The 15,418-nt window shown below is 35.3% G+C and overlaps 1 long non-coding RNA gene across 2 annotated transcripts in view; it reads left to right on the forward strand.

Moving 5' to 3' along the window:
- LOC126933963 (uncharacterized) overlaps positions 1–15,418 on the forward strand; it is a 325,171-nt gene that overhangs the window by 165,576 nt on the left and 144,177 nt on the right. For both annotated transcript variants that reach the window (XR_007718794.1, XR_007718795.1), the window contains one exon: positions 4,246–4,372. This is a non-coding gene — a long non-coding RNA (uncharacterized LOC126933963). The remainder of the gene's footprint in view (positions 1–4,245; positions 4,373–15,418) is intronic.

The following is a 15,418-nucleotide window of genomic DNA, read 5'->3' on the forward strand; positions in this document are numbered from 1 at the left end:
TTGAGGTGTCTATTGGTTCCACTCTCTCCATTACTTTCAAGTATACCAATCAAGCATAGATTTGGTCTTTTCCCACAGTCCCATATTTCTTGGAGGCTTTGTTTGTTTCTTTTCACTCTTTTTTCTCTAATTGTGTCTTCATGCTTTATGTCATTGAGTTGATCTTCAATCTCTGATATCCTTTCTTCTGCTTGATTGAAGTTTACCATAGGTACAAAGAGGAGCTGGTACCATTCCTTCTGAAAGTATTCCAAACAATAGAAAAAGAAAAAATCCTCGCTAACTCATTTTACGAGGCCAGCATCATCCTAATAGCAAAACCTGGCAGAGACACAATAACAAAAAAGAAAATTTCAGGCCAATATCCCTAATGAACATTGATGAGAAAATCCTCAATAAAATACTGGCAAACCAAATCCAGCAGCACATCAAAAGCCTTATCCACCACGATCGAGTTGGCTTCATCCCAGGGATGCAAGGCTGGTTCAACATACTCAAATCAATAAACATAATCCATCACATAAACAGAACCAATGAAAAAAACCACATGATTATCTCAATAGACGCGGAAAAGGCCTTGACAAAATTCAACAGCCCTTCATGCTAAAAATTCTCAATAAACTAAGTATTGATGGAATGTATCTCAAAATAATAAGAGCTATTTATGACAACCCACAGACAATATCATACTGAATGGCCAAAGACTGGAAGCATTCCCTTTGAAAACTGGCACAAGACAAGGATGCCCTCTCTCACCACTCCTATACAACATAGTGCTGGAAGTTCTGGCCAGGGCAATCAAGCAAGAGAAGGAAATAAAGCATATTCAATTAGGAAAAGAGAAAGTCAAACTGTCTCTGTTTGCAGATGAAATGATTGTATATTTAGAAAACCCCATCGTCTCAGCCCCAAATCTCCTTTAACTGAGAAGCAACTTCAGCAACATCTCAGGATACAAAATCAATGTGTAAAAATCACAGCCATTCCTATACACCAATAACATACAAAGAGATAGCCAAATCATCATGAACTCCCATTCACAACTGCTACAAAGAGAATAAAATACCTAAAAATACAACTTACAAGGGATGTGACGTTCCTCTTCAAGGAGACCTAGAAACCACTGCTTAAGGAAATAAGAGAGGACACAAACAAATGGAAAAACATTCCATGCTCATGGATAGAAAGAATCAATATTGTGAAAATGGCCATACTTCCCAAAGTAATTTATAGATTCAATGCTATCCCCATCAAGCTACCATTGACTTTCTTCACAGAATTGGAAAAAGCTACTTTAAATTTTATATGGAACCAAAAGAGAGCCCACATAGCCCAGACAATCCTAAGTAAACAAAACAAACAAACAAAAAACAACAAAGAAACAAAGCTGCAGGCATCATGCTACCTGACTTCAAACTATACTACAAGGCTACAGTAACAAAAACAGCATGGTACTGGTACCAAAACAGATTTATGGACCAATGGAACACAACAGAGGCCTCAGAAAAAAAGCCTCCCATCTACAACCATCTAATTTTTGGCAAACCTGACAAAAACAAGCAATGGGGAAAGGATTCCCTATTTAATAAATGATGTTGGGAAAACTGGCTAGCCATATGCAGAAAACTGAAACTGGATCCCTTCCTTACACCTTATGCAAAAATTAACTTAAGATGGAATAAAGACTTAAACGTAAGACCTAAAACCATAAAAACCCTAGAAGAAAACCAAGGCAATACCATTCAGGACATAGGCATGGGCAAAGACTTCATGATGAAAACATGAAAAACAATGGCAACAAAAGCCAAAATAGACAAATGGAATATAATTAAACTAAAGAGCTTCTGCACAGCAAAAGAAACTATCACCAGAGTGAGCAGGCAACTGACAGAAAGGGAGATAATTTTTGCAATCTATTCATTTGACAAAGGTCTAATATCCAGAATCTACAAGAAATTTAAACAAATTTACAAGAAAAAAACAAACAACCCCATCAAAAAGTGGGCAAAGGATATGAACAGGCACTTCTCAAAAGAAGACATTTATGCAGCCAACAAACATATGAAAAAGAACTCATCATCACTGGTCATTAGAGAAATGCCAATCAAAACCACAATGAGATACCATCTCACGCCAGTTGGAATGGTGATCATTAAAAAGTCTGGAAACAACAGATGCTGGAGAGGATGTGGAGAAATAAGAATGCTTTTACGCTGTTGCTGGGAGTGTAAATTAGTTCCACCATTGTGGAAGACAGTGTGACAATTCCTTAAGGAGTGAGAACCAGAAATACCATTTAACCCAGCAATACCGTTACTAGGTATACACCCAAATGATTATAAATCATTCTACTGTAAAGACACATGCATACGTATGTTTATTGTGGCACTGCTCACAATAGCAGAGACTTGGAACCAATCCAAATACCCATCAATGATAGACTAGATAAAGAAAATGTGGCACAAATACACCATGGAATACTATGCAGCCATAAAAATGGATGAGTTCATGTCCTTTGCAGGGACAGGGATGAAGCTGGAAACCATCATTCTCAGCAAACAAACACAAGAACAGAAAACCAAACACTACATGTTCTCACTCATAAATAGGAGTTGAACAATGAGAACACATGGACACAGGGAGGGAAACATCACACACTGGGGCTTGTTAGTGGGTGGGGTCTAGGGCAGGGACAGCATTAGGAGAAATACCTAATGTAGATTACGGGTTGATGGGTGCAGCAAACCACCACGGCATGTGTATACCTATGTAACAAACTGCATGTTCTGCACATGTACCCCAGAACTTAAAGTTTAATAAAATAAAATTTGACACTAATAAAACAATGCAATTCTCAAAGTGCTCAAGGTCTACTTGGAGAAGACAGGGTGGAGAACAAACACAATCGTATCCATTGCATTACATATGGTGGTAAAAATTTGTCTTCAGTACAATGCTGGTATTCGCAATCATCCCAGCCCAATATCTGATATTTTATTTACTCACTCCACTGAACAAAATCTGTGGGAAAAATTTGACCAAAAATTTTTTTTTCCAGAGATTTTGTTCAGTTGAGTGAGTAGTGGAGTTAATCTCATAGTATCATTGGAACTGTTTCTAAGTGGCTCATAATTCCTGAATTTAGGAATGAGGATCAATCAATTGTGATATCAAGATCATGTATCGCACTCACCATCTCTGAAGGTATCTCTGAAACTTCTGAACTCGCCAAACATGTAGTGAACAATTTTGGTGTGAAATTTATCAGGTCTTACGGGCTGATGGCATCCCCTACTCATAAACGTGGAACATCACTGTGCACCCTGAATTCTCTAACAACAGCAGCGGGGATTGTGGTGCCTAGTTGTCTAATAAAGTCAGTAAAAATTAGAAAGGAAAGAAGGAAGGAAGGAAAAGACAAGGAAGACGAAACAGCCAGAACTCAAACTCCAAAGTTCTCTTTCTCCATGACCTTGATAAATTAGCCTAAACTCCAAAATTCTCTTTCTCCATGGCCTTGATAAATTAGTCTATCTTTCTGAATTTCTTTCTTAGGTTGATTGGAAGATACTGAGGTATTATATTTCTCAGACTATATCTACTGCAACAAACTATTGGCAAAGATTCTGAGAGCCTCCAGCAACTTTGGAAATACAGTTTTTAAAAGTAGAATTAAACTGTATATAAAAGAAGATTATAAATGCATAGTACTGCCACCTAGGAACACCTTTTCTTAGTTTTATATGACCTCTAGAATATTTTTAGTAAATAATAACAGAGTTCTATGTTTTAAAAAATTTAAATGTGTGAGTGTTTTCTTTCATTGTGATGTAAACTTTGTTGATGCCACTCTTCATGCTATAAATTATTAGAGTAGCTTTGATTTTGTAGTTTGAATTCTATTGTATATAACCTACAGAAGACAAATGGTATAAGAGATAAGGTATAATTAGATTTCCTCCTGATGCATTTTATTATTTGTTGCAGAATAAGACATGGCAGTTCTGTGTAAAAATGTTTAAAGTACTACACCAGTTGAACATTAGCATATCAGAATCACATTGTAACTGGCATCTCTGGAGCCACAGTCTGTAGAGCAAGGGTGCTCTGACTGTCATTAGGAGAAAAAAGGAATCACTTGTATCAAACTGTGGCTTATTTGGATGAGTACTTTTAATTACACTTTTATAAATGCAATATTATTTTGCTTCAATAAGATGTAACTTTTACAATTTTTTTTGCTAGACTTACAAGTTGACTGACTACATGATTAGCTGTTCAAACTCACTCATGAAGATGGAAAGAGTCACTATTTTAAAATATGCGAGAGTGACAGACATTAACCACGGACCATCCCAGCCAGAGTAGCAGTGTGAGTATCTTACTTATAAATGGCTTGAGTTGAGATTGTTTTAGTGGGCAAAATCTCTCTGCTTACATACTCTCTGATGTATTTTGATTTTGGTATTTATGTCACTTAGGAATGGAGACTCCAGTTATCTTTTGAAAATTCCATTAATTTGCAATTTCAAATATGTTAATAATATCCATTTATTTCATAAACACAATTGCTGATTTCAGAGGTATGGCTTGGAATGAAAATTTTCATCTTTCATTATGCATTATAGCTCCTGTTGTCCCCAAATGGGGACATAACTGGTAGGCATGTTGACAAAATTCAATTCAACATTTCGATTGTAATCAAAACTACTACTAGTAATATACACCTGAGGTTTCAGAATTTCTACATCCATTTTACATAATGCTTTATGATCATAAAGTTTGGCAAATTGCCATTTATTTATTTATTTGCAATTTTTTCATAGAAGAAATGTAAATACAAAACACTGGAGTGTTTTATCCAATTGGTACTTTTATCCTCAGAAGTAACCATTTTTCCCTTTTCCACAACCTAAGATATTTTAAAAGTATCAAGTTTGTCTTGTAATGATCAAAGTGTTCAGCGATGTTCACAAAGGAAAGATAGCTTTTATTTCATTACAAATTCAATTCAATCACAAAGGCAGCTGATAGCAAAAATTTGTAACAAATTGGGCAATTCAAGAAGCTATATTAATGAATGCTGTGAAACACAGGGATCATTTGTGTAAATGAAGTTGAAAAATACACCTGTTGTTTCCAGTCCGTGATAATAATCATATATCTAGGCCATAGGATAAGGCCTGCTTTCTTAGTTCATGCCCATTAGGAAACAACCCTTCATTGTTACTTTGCATGAGGGAAGGGCTTGTAAATGGTAAGGACTACAGGAAACGAAGCTGAAAGAATCATTTAGTGCAACTCTATACTCAGACAGGTGCCACTTTTAGACATTTTAATTAATCTCATTTGTTAGTTATACCTGTAAATCACACTGTTATCATTCCTGAACCAGGAATGGAAACCAGAAATTGTCACGGACTAAAAATAAAAGACCAAGTCCTCAAATGGAATAGCCATATAAATTTACTGGCTTCATTTCATAGCAGTACATTAGATTGAAATTAGATACCTGGAAAATTCCAAATTACAAGGAGGTCTCTTGTTTCTTTATATCACATTGACAGAAAACATGGCTTAATGTAGTCCTCTAGGAAGGCTGCATATCATATACTAATTGTGTGTGTGTGTGTGTGTGTGTGTGTGTGTGTAAGAGAAGGAAATTTTTGATATTATAAAAGGTCTTCTGTTTTAGTATAGTAACAGTATTGCTGTACAGTAAATCGAAGGCTGATCCAAAGTCTTGTTAGAATTTATCACCATGCATCTGGTTACAATACTGTCCAGCATCTGAATGATGGAAAGATTAGCCAAGAATACCAATGGTTTGAGAATAAAGAGGCTTTCAAGAGTATCCCAGCCTGGTGGTGCTGGGGCGAGGAAGGTTCTACTTTTTTATGTGTCTTGAAGGAATCACCCATAAGTAGACAACTCTATAACAAGATACCTGAATGAGAATATGACTGAGTATGCTTAGGGATTAACTGTATGTTCCACAGAGAGTTAAAAAAATGACCAAAAAAAAAATCGTAACACCCCTTACTCAGCATAAAACCAAACCTATTCTGCCTTTTCTTTCTCAAGTCTGGCAACTTGGTTAGGTTGAGTATACTCTTCAGCCATAGTGTTGACTAGACTCTGCATCAGCCAATATAGATGCATTCTCATTAATACCATCCTGAAGCATTTAGCATCAGTATCTCTACAGGCTGGAACTTTGATCAAGGTCAAGCCAAATCCCACTTTAGTTTCACTCTAGTGAATTGGTATATAAAACAATGTGAAATTTTAATAAGCATTAGTAAGAGCTGTAATTAACATAATAAAATCTGTTTTAAATTATTAAATGTTCTAAAATACTTTGTTACGATCACATTTACCAATGGTTGTTACCTAGAAAAATGTATCAATGGAATTGATATATGAGAAACAGCCAAGTTTGTGCCAAGTAAAAGACACACAAAAGATGCTCTTTTGATCAAATCTGAACTTTCAATTATCACCTTGTCAGGTTATCATTTGTCTCTTTAATCTCTAATTTAAGTAGCAAAATGTTCTATTTGACTCTTGAAGTTTCCATAATTTAGACAATTTAACTATATTTATAAATGAGATATAAATAACATAAACATTCAAAAACATAATTACAAAAATAATAAAAGTCATGAAATAAGAAATTGTGACAGATGCTGTTGCTTAAAAGGTGTGAAAACTCTACTAATATATAATCTTCACATCAATTTTTTAATGTTTTAGTAACATGAGCTATTTAACAATCTTATTAAACTATCTCCCCCTAAGATAAATCAACACACTTTATTGTATAAGATTTTATTTCTGGAAATTGATTCTCTTTACATTCAGAATATTAGAATAATCTTTACTTTTGAATTTCTTAACAAATTATTGATGATTTTCTGCAAGATTTTGAAATTAACCCACACTGTGCAAATGAACTAAAATTAAATGTTATTAAAAATGAAATATTTTTGTCAAACGCAGGTTTCAATGAGAAGGTTTCTATTGTTTAAGGAGAAGATGCGTTTGAAGTTAGGGGATGGTCTTTGCTAAGGAAATGAGCTTTAGCATTAGATCAATTTAGCTGCTTTGATCTGACAGCATTAGAAACACCTGATATATTAGTTATGAGTGTTCTATAGGAGTAAACTGAATCAAATTACCCCTAGCTTAGGTTTTCAGATGAGAGTAAGGTTTGGGTAAAGAACCACGTGAAATCTGCATGTCTATTCAAGTTTAATTTATTGTTTTATTAAAGCATTGTTTCTTTCGTCTGCAAATTAGGTTTTATAGTCTGCATTGTGAGTGTTGTGTGGAGACTTTGCCATGTCCTCATAGGGACATTCACAATGGAAGCCTCTATGGATAGAGTCACTAGACTTCTTCTAAGTAATGCTTCTTGGCTGATGACTAGGGCCCTGGCTAAAACAAACAAACAAACAAACAAAAAACCGTGGAACTCCCAGCAGCCATACCAACCATGCTGTTTATCAGTAAAAGAATGTTAACGTGGTTCATGTTACCATAGGTCTGGAATGTCCAGGAGCACTGACTCATCAAGTACATGAATTGTTATATAGGGGATGAGGCTGGGGCCAATTGTAAAAGCACATGAAGTGTGCAAGAGCAATTAGACCACATTCCCATTGTGCCTATTCTTGCCTCCTGGCCATCCTCTTCCAATGTACACATCTAGGCTTATCAGGAGTTCCATATAAACTCTCTGAATAAAGAGTAAACAGAACACAATGCTCATATAATAAAGACCGTTCTGAAAGAGTTGAAATAGAACGCTTGAATTTTAACACAAAGAATAATTTTTAGGAATTACATAATATGACTTCCTTACCACAAAAATCAGCAATGAACAGAAGGTGAGGATGAATTATTTTTCACCTGAATTAATTATCTGGGACACAAACTGTAAGAAATGAATCAAGATACCCAGCAAAAATATGAAGTGGTATTAGTCATGGGAGATAGGTTTATTACCAGACTTTATGCAATGCTAGATGGTGTAAGTAGACAACAGAATAAAGAGAATGTGACCTAAGAATTTTTTTTTACCAGCTGATATCTTGCAAGAAGGAAAAATATTAGAGAACATACTAGATATCAGTAAATGTGTTATACTTATAACAAATTTGAGGAAAATACTCAAGAAAGAATACTAATTAAACAGCAAATGAACCAGGATACAGACTTGCTCAAATATTTTATCCCAGTAGATAAGAACAAGCTGTCAAGGATTTTGAAAAATTAGTGCTCAGTAAGAATTCTTAAAATAGACCAGCTATCCTTTAAGAAAAAATTCTAATAGTACAGAAGAAAGTGTGCTAAATCATCTGAGTTTTCCTCTTTTCGAGGAGTTGGAGACAGGGCAGGAGAAATGAAAGCAGCTAAATGTCTCATTTCTTAGGAAGTAATTATTCTTTAGAATTCTCCGAAAAGTGTTGGGATTGAGGAAGAAGAGCACCTTCATTGGTGAATAGTATATCTTTATAGGGAAAATATTTCACACATAGTACCCAAACAGTAGAGATATATGTGTTAATTATAAAAACAGGTAAAGGAAATACAACAGTTAGTTAAATGAAAAATATATGAAATTTCAAAATTAAAAAGGAGAAAGTGGAATGAACAGAAATGTTATCAAGCAAACAAATGTAAGGATAATAATACGAAATGGGAGAAGCAAAAACTGCCAGAACCGGTTTTAATAAATTTAGTTGTATTCTACTTGTAAGACACACAAAAATAAATGATACTTGTGGTTAAAAATAAAATTATAAGCATGTAGGACTTACACAATTCTAACAAAAAAGGCAGAATGGCATTGTTATATCAAACACAATGAGTTTAAACTTAAATAAATCTAAAACATTAAAAAGATACATCATACCAGCTGTTTCATATGGCCCCAGCATTGTGCAATGCTATTCATATACGGCAAGTCTAACATGGGGACATTTATCCTGAAAACTCATTGATTCATCCCACCAACTTCCATTCAAGAAATATTTTTGAAACATTTCTGTGTGCTAAAAACAGATTCTGGAATTAAAATAGATAAAATGTCCTTTTCACCTGGACCTTACGTCTGAGAGAGAAAAAAAAAAAAGAAGACACAAAATCACAAGCTAGTATGTCATAAAAACGTATCAGTTACATGAAGAACAACAACAAGAAATATAAAGAGCATCTGATTAATATAACAGTATTGAGGCACTTCAAAACATCATTTTCAAAGTTGGCCAGGTTTATATAGAGTGTTCACTAGTTATTTTTGTTTGTTTCTGCAATCAGTGTTAATTTACCATCAGCTTAAAATAATGAGTTATAAGGCAGTATTTGCAAACCTCACAGTAACCACAAGTCAAAAAACATACAATGGATACATAAAAAAAAAGCAAGAAGTTACATTATAACACCAGAGAGAATCACTTTCACTAAAAGGAAGACAGGAAAAAAGAAAACAAGGAACAAAAGGCCACACAACAACCAGAAATCAAATAACAAAATGGCAGGAATAAGCCCATACCTATCAATAATAACATTGAATAAAAATGGACTAAACTCTCTAATACAAGAGCATAGAGTGAGTGAATAAATGACAAAACAAGACCCAAGGATCTGTTGCCCTACAAGAAAAACACTTAATCCATAAAGCACACACAGACTGAAAATAAAGGGATGGAAAAGGATATTCCATGTCAATAGAAACAAAAAATAGAGCCGAGGTATCTATATTTACATCAGACAAAATAGATTTCAAGACAAAAACCTTAAGAAGAAACAAAAATGGTCATTATGTAATGATAAAGGGGTCAATTAAGCAATTGTGAGTATATGTACACCCAATACAGGAGCACCCAAATATAAAAGCAAATATTTTTAGAGCTGAAGAGAGATACACTCCAATACTATAATAGTTGGAGACTTCAACGCCCCACTCTTAGCATTGGACAGATCTCCCAGACATAAAATCAACAAAGAAACATTGGACTTAATCTGCAGTATAGACCAAATGGATATAATTGATATTTACAGAATACATCATCCAATGGCTGGAAAATGCATATTTTTCTCCCCAGAACATGGATTATTCTCAAGGATAGAGCATATATTAGCTCTATATATAGAGCTAATGTTATATATATCTAGTTATATATAACAAATCTTAAAACATTTAAAAAATTTGAAATAATATCAGGCATCTTCTCTGACCACAGTGGAATAAAACTAGAAATTAATAACAAGAGGAATTTTGGAATCTACACAAAAATATGAAAATTAAAATATACACTCCTGAATGACCAGTGGGTCAGTGAAGAAGTTAAGAAAGAAATTTAAAAATTTTTTAAAAGAAATGATAATGGGAATACAACATACCAAAACCTATGGGATATAGTGAAAGCAAGACTCAGAGGGAAATTTATAGCTATAATTGCCTACATAAAAAAAAAAAAGAAAAGCTACAATTAAATAACCTAACAATGCCTCCTAAAGGACTGGGAAAGCAAGAGCAAACCAAATCCAAAGTTAGTAGAAGAAAATAAATAAGATCAGAGAAGAAATAGATTTCAAACCAAATTTGAAATGAAGAAAATAATACAAAAGATCAATGAAATAAAAAGTTGTGTTTTTTAAGAAAGATAAACAAAATTGACAAACCTTTAGCTAGAGTAAGAATAAAAGAGAGACGAATTCAATAAACAAAATCAGAGATGAAACAGGAGACATTACAACTGATACTGCAGAAATTCAAAAGATCATTAGCGGTTATTATGGGCAATTACACGCCAATAAATTAGAAAATCTAAAATAAATAGATAATTTCTTAGACACTTAAAATCTACCAAGATTGAACCATAAGAAATCCAAAACCTGAACAGACCAATAACAAGTAATGAGGTTGAAGCCATAATAAAAAATTCTCCCAGCCAATAAAAGCCCAGACCTAATGGCTTTACTGCTGAATTCCACTAAACATTTAAGGAATAACTAATACCAATCCTACTCAAACTATTCTGAAAAATACAGGAGGGAATACTTCCAAATTCATTCTATGAGCTCAGAATTACCCTGATACCAAAACCAGAAAAAGACACATTTTAAAAAAGGAAGCTACAGGCCAATATCCATGATGAATACTGATACAAAACTTCTTAACAAAAAAACAACAAACCAGATTCAATAATACATTAAAAAGATCATTCATTGTGAACAAATAGAATTTATCTCAGGGATGCAAGGATGATCCAACATATGTAAATTAACCAAAGCGAGACATAATATGAACATAATGGAGGACAAAAACCATCCATTCATTTCAATTGATGCTGAAAAGCCATTTGGTAAAATTCAACAATCCTTCACACCAAAAATTCTAAAAAAAAAAAAAAAAGATATAGAAGGAACATACTTTGACATAATAAAAGGCATATATGACGGATATACAGCTATTATCATACTGAATGGAAAAAAACTGAAAGCCTTTCCTCTAAAATCCGGAATGAACAAGGATACTCACTGTCACCACTGTTGTTCAGCATAGTACTGGAAGACCTAGCTAGAGAAGCAGACAAGAGAAAGATACAAAGGTCAAAATCTCCCTGTTAAGCCCACAGGCCCCCAAAGCTCAGTGTATCCCTCACTGGGGGTGGGGCAAAACTCCCAAATAGGGGAGGTAGCATGATCAGTAACACCTGGACCCAAATGGTTTATCAAAGTGATAACAAACCAGGGATCACATGGCGGGGAGGCAATCAGAGACCAAAGGCCACATCGTCTCCAGCTGCAGAGCTTCTGAGACACCAATATGGGAATCTATGTGAGGTCAGCTAGCATTAAAATAACATCAATTACTATGTGCCAAGCCCTGAGTGTGGCACCTCTGCCTCAAAACCCCAAGTGTTACCAAGCCTTGCAGGGGTTTGTGTGTGGGGGGCGGAGGGGAGGATGGGGAGGGGCCTCAAAATCTGTTCCCAGACCACTGCATCAGCATCACCTGGGAACTCGTTAGAAATCCAAGTCTCTTTGGGAGGCCGAGACAGGTGGATTACGAGGTCAGGAGATCGAGACCATCCTGGCTAACACGGTGAAACCCCGTCTCTACTAAAAATACAAAAAAAACTAGCCGGGCGAGGTGGCGGGCGCCTGTAGTCCCAGCTACTTGGGAGGCTGAGGCAGGAGAATGGCATAAACCTGGGAGACAGAGCTTGCAGTGAGCTGAGATCCAGCCACTGTACTCCAGCCTGGGTGACAGAGCGAGACTCCGTCTCAAAAAAAAAAAAAAAAAAAAAAAAAAAAGAAATCCAAGTCCTAAGGCTCCAACCACTGAATCAGACACTCTGGGACCGGGCCCAATAGTCAGTTTTAAAGAACCCCCCTCCTGTGTGATTTTGATGCTGGCTCCAGAATAAGAATCATTGATCTAGCCCTCTTTTAGTAGGTAGAGAAACTGGGGTTCAGAGACTGTGCCACTCACACAAGGTCATAACTGTTAAATGGCTAGATGGGTTTTAAATCCAACTTTGTCCATTCTAGAAACAAGGCTTATATATAGGCCTGCCCATTTTAGGACTGGAGAAGGAATCTTAAGAATCCCAGAGAGCAGAAGATTCAAGGAAAGCCCTTTCACAGAGAAAGCTGGCCCAGACTTTAGATCCCCCTGTTCTTTGCCTCCCTAGCAGCCAGACATCCGAGGGCTGCTCACACTGTCACCCCATACACCCCACTGGAGGCTGGAGGGGAAAACACATCACTGTTGGGCTTCCTGGCAGTGACCTTTGTCTTTCAGAAGTAGGAGGCATGCAGAACCCTCCCCCTGCCACAAAATACACAACTGGGAAATACTAGCAGGTATAGCCTCTAGTATGCTGTTAAATTCAACAGAAAATTGCACACCTCAAATGCATGAAAACAGAAGCTAACAGGCAGGGATGGATGGTCCAAACCTGCCCAGCAGGCGTCCCATTGCTCAAACAGGCACTCACATCTGTGACGCGTTGGAGAACCAGTCCAGCGGGTTTGGGTTTCTACCCTCCCTGGACTGCAGGTCAAAGATCAGTTGGTGGTAACTATTTGGCTTTGTTTCTGGGTTCTTCATTTCCATTGTCTATGTAGTTACTTTTACACTAGTATCATGCTGTTTTGTTTACTATAGCTTTGTATTATAATTTGAAGTCAGGTAATGTGATGCCTCCAGATTGGTTCTTGCTTAGGATTGCTTTGCCTATTTGGGTTCTCTTTTTGGTTCCGTATGAATTTTAGGGTTATTTTCTCTAAGTCTGTATTAAAAAATGTTGGTATTTTTATAGAAATTGGATTGAATCTGTAGATTGCTTTGGGAAGTATGGTCATTTTCATAATATTGATTCTTCCAATGCATGAGCATAAAATGTATTTTCATTTGTTTGTGTCATCTACGATACCTTTCAGCAGCGTTTTGTAGTTCTCCTTATAGAAATCCTTCACCTCTTTTGTTAAGTATAGCCTTAGGTATTTTATTTTGTGCAGCTATTACAACAGAGATTGAGTGGTTAATTTGATTCTCAGCTTGGTTGTTGGTGGTGTATAGCAGTGCTACTGATTAGTGTACATTGATTTTCTAAACTGAGACTTTACTGAATTTATTTATCAAATCTAGGAGTTTTTAGAAGGGTCTTTAGGGTTTTCTCTGTATATGATAATATCACTAGTGAAGAGAGATAGTTTGACCTCCTCTTTTCCAATTTGGATGCCTTTTTTTTCTTTCTCTTTTCTTGTTTCTCTGGCTTGAATTTCCGATACCATGTTGAAAAGAAGTGGTGAAAATAAGCATCCTTTTCTTGTACCAGTTTTTAGGGGGAATGCTTTCAACTTTTTCCCATTTAGTATGTTGTTGGCTGTGGGTTTGTCATACATGGCTTTTGCTATTTTGAAGTATGTTACTTTTGTTACTAGTTTGTTGAGGGTTTTTAATCATAAAGGATACTGGATGTTATTGACTACTTTTTTCACTTATTGTGATTATTGTATTGTTTTTGTTTTTAATTCTGTTTATGTGGTGAATCACATTTATTGACTTGCATATGTTTAACCATGCCTGCTTCCCAGGGATGAAACCCACCTGATCATGATGAATTATCTTTTTGATGTGCTGTTGAATTCAGTTTCCTAGTATTTTATTCAAGATTTTGGTGTCTATGTTCATCAGGAATATTGGTCTGTAATGTTCCTTCTTTTCTTTCTTTCTCTTTCTTTCTTTCTTCTTCCTTTCCTTTCCTTTCCTTTCCTTTTTTCTTTCTTTCTTTCTTTCTTTCTTTCCTTCCTCTCCTTTCCTGGCTTTGCTATTAAAGGTGATACTGGCTTCATAGAATGAGTTACAGAGGATTACTTATTTTTCAACCTTTTGGAATAGTTTTAGTTGATTGGTACCAAATCTTCTGTGCATATCTAGTAGAATTCAGCTGTGAATCTATCCAGCCCTGGGAATTTTTTGTTGGCAACTTTTAAGTTACTGATTCAATCTCACTTTTTGTTACTGATCTGTTAAGGATTTCTATTTCTTCCTGATTTAAGCTAGGTAGTTGTATCTTTCCAGGAATACGTATGCATAGAGGTGTTTCTAGTAGACTTTTGAATAATCTTTTGTATTTCTGTAGTGTCAGTTGTAATGTCTCCATTTTCATTTCTAATTTAACTTACTTGAATCTTCTTTCTTCTTTTTTTTGGTTAATCTAACTAATGGTCTATCAATTTTGTTTATATTTCAAAGAGTCAGCTTTTGGTTTCATTGATCTTTTGTATTTTTTTTTGTTTTAATTTCATTAAATACTGCTCTGGTCTTTGTTATTTATTTTCTTTTGCTAGTTTTGGTTTGAATTTGATCTTGTTTTTCTAGTCCCTGAGGTATAATGTTAGTTTGTCAATTTTTGATCCAAAGGAGTCTAAAAGACTTTTTAATGCAGGCATTTAGCACTGCATTAAACAAAAAAATAAACAAAACAACGATAAACAAAAAAAATTTATTGTTGTTTTGTAGCCCATTATATGGTCGATCTTGGAGAATGTTCCATGTGCTGATGAGGAGCATTTATGTCCTGAAGTTATTGGATAGAGTGTTCTATAAATATCTATTAGGTTCATTTGTTCTGGAGTGCAGTTTAAATCCAGACTACCAGACCTCAAAATATACTACAAACTGTTACTACCAAAACAGCATGGTACTGTCATAAAAACACACACATAGACTAAGAAGGAGAATAGAGAGCTCAGAAATTAAATCACATATCTACAGCCAAGTGATTTTTGACAAAGGAGTCCAGAACACTCACTGGGGAAAGGAAAGTAACTTCAATAAATTGTACTAGAAAAACTGTATATCCATATACAGAGGAATGAAACTAGACCCCCA

This window comes from Macaca thibetana, chromosome 13 (assembly GCF_024542745.1).
Source record: "Macaca thibetana thibetana isolate TM-01 chromosome 13, ASM2454274v1, whole genome shotgun sequence".
In the NCBI taxonomy this organism is placed as follows: Eukaryota; Metazoa; Chordata; class Mammalia; order Primates; family Cercopithecidae; genus Macaca; species Macaca thibetana.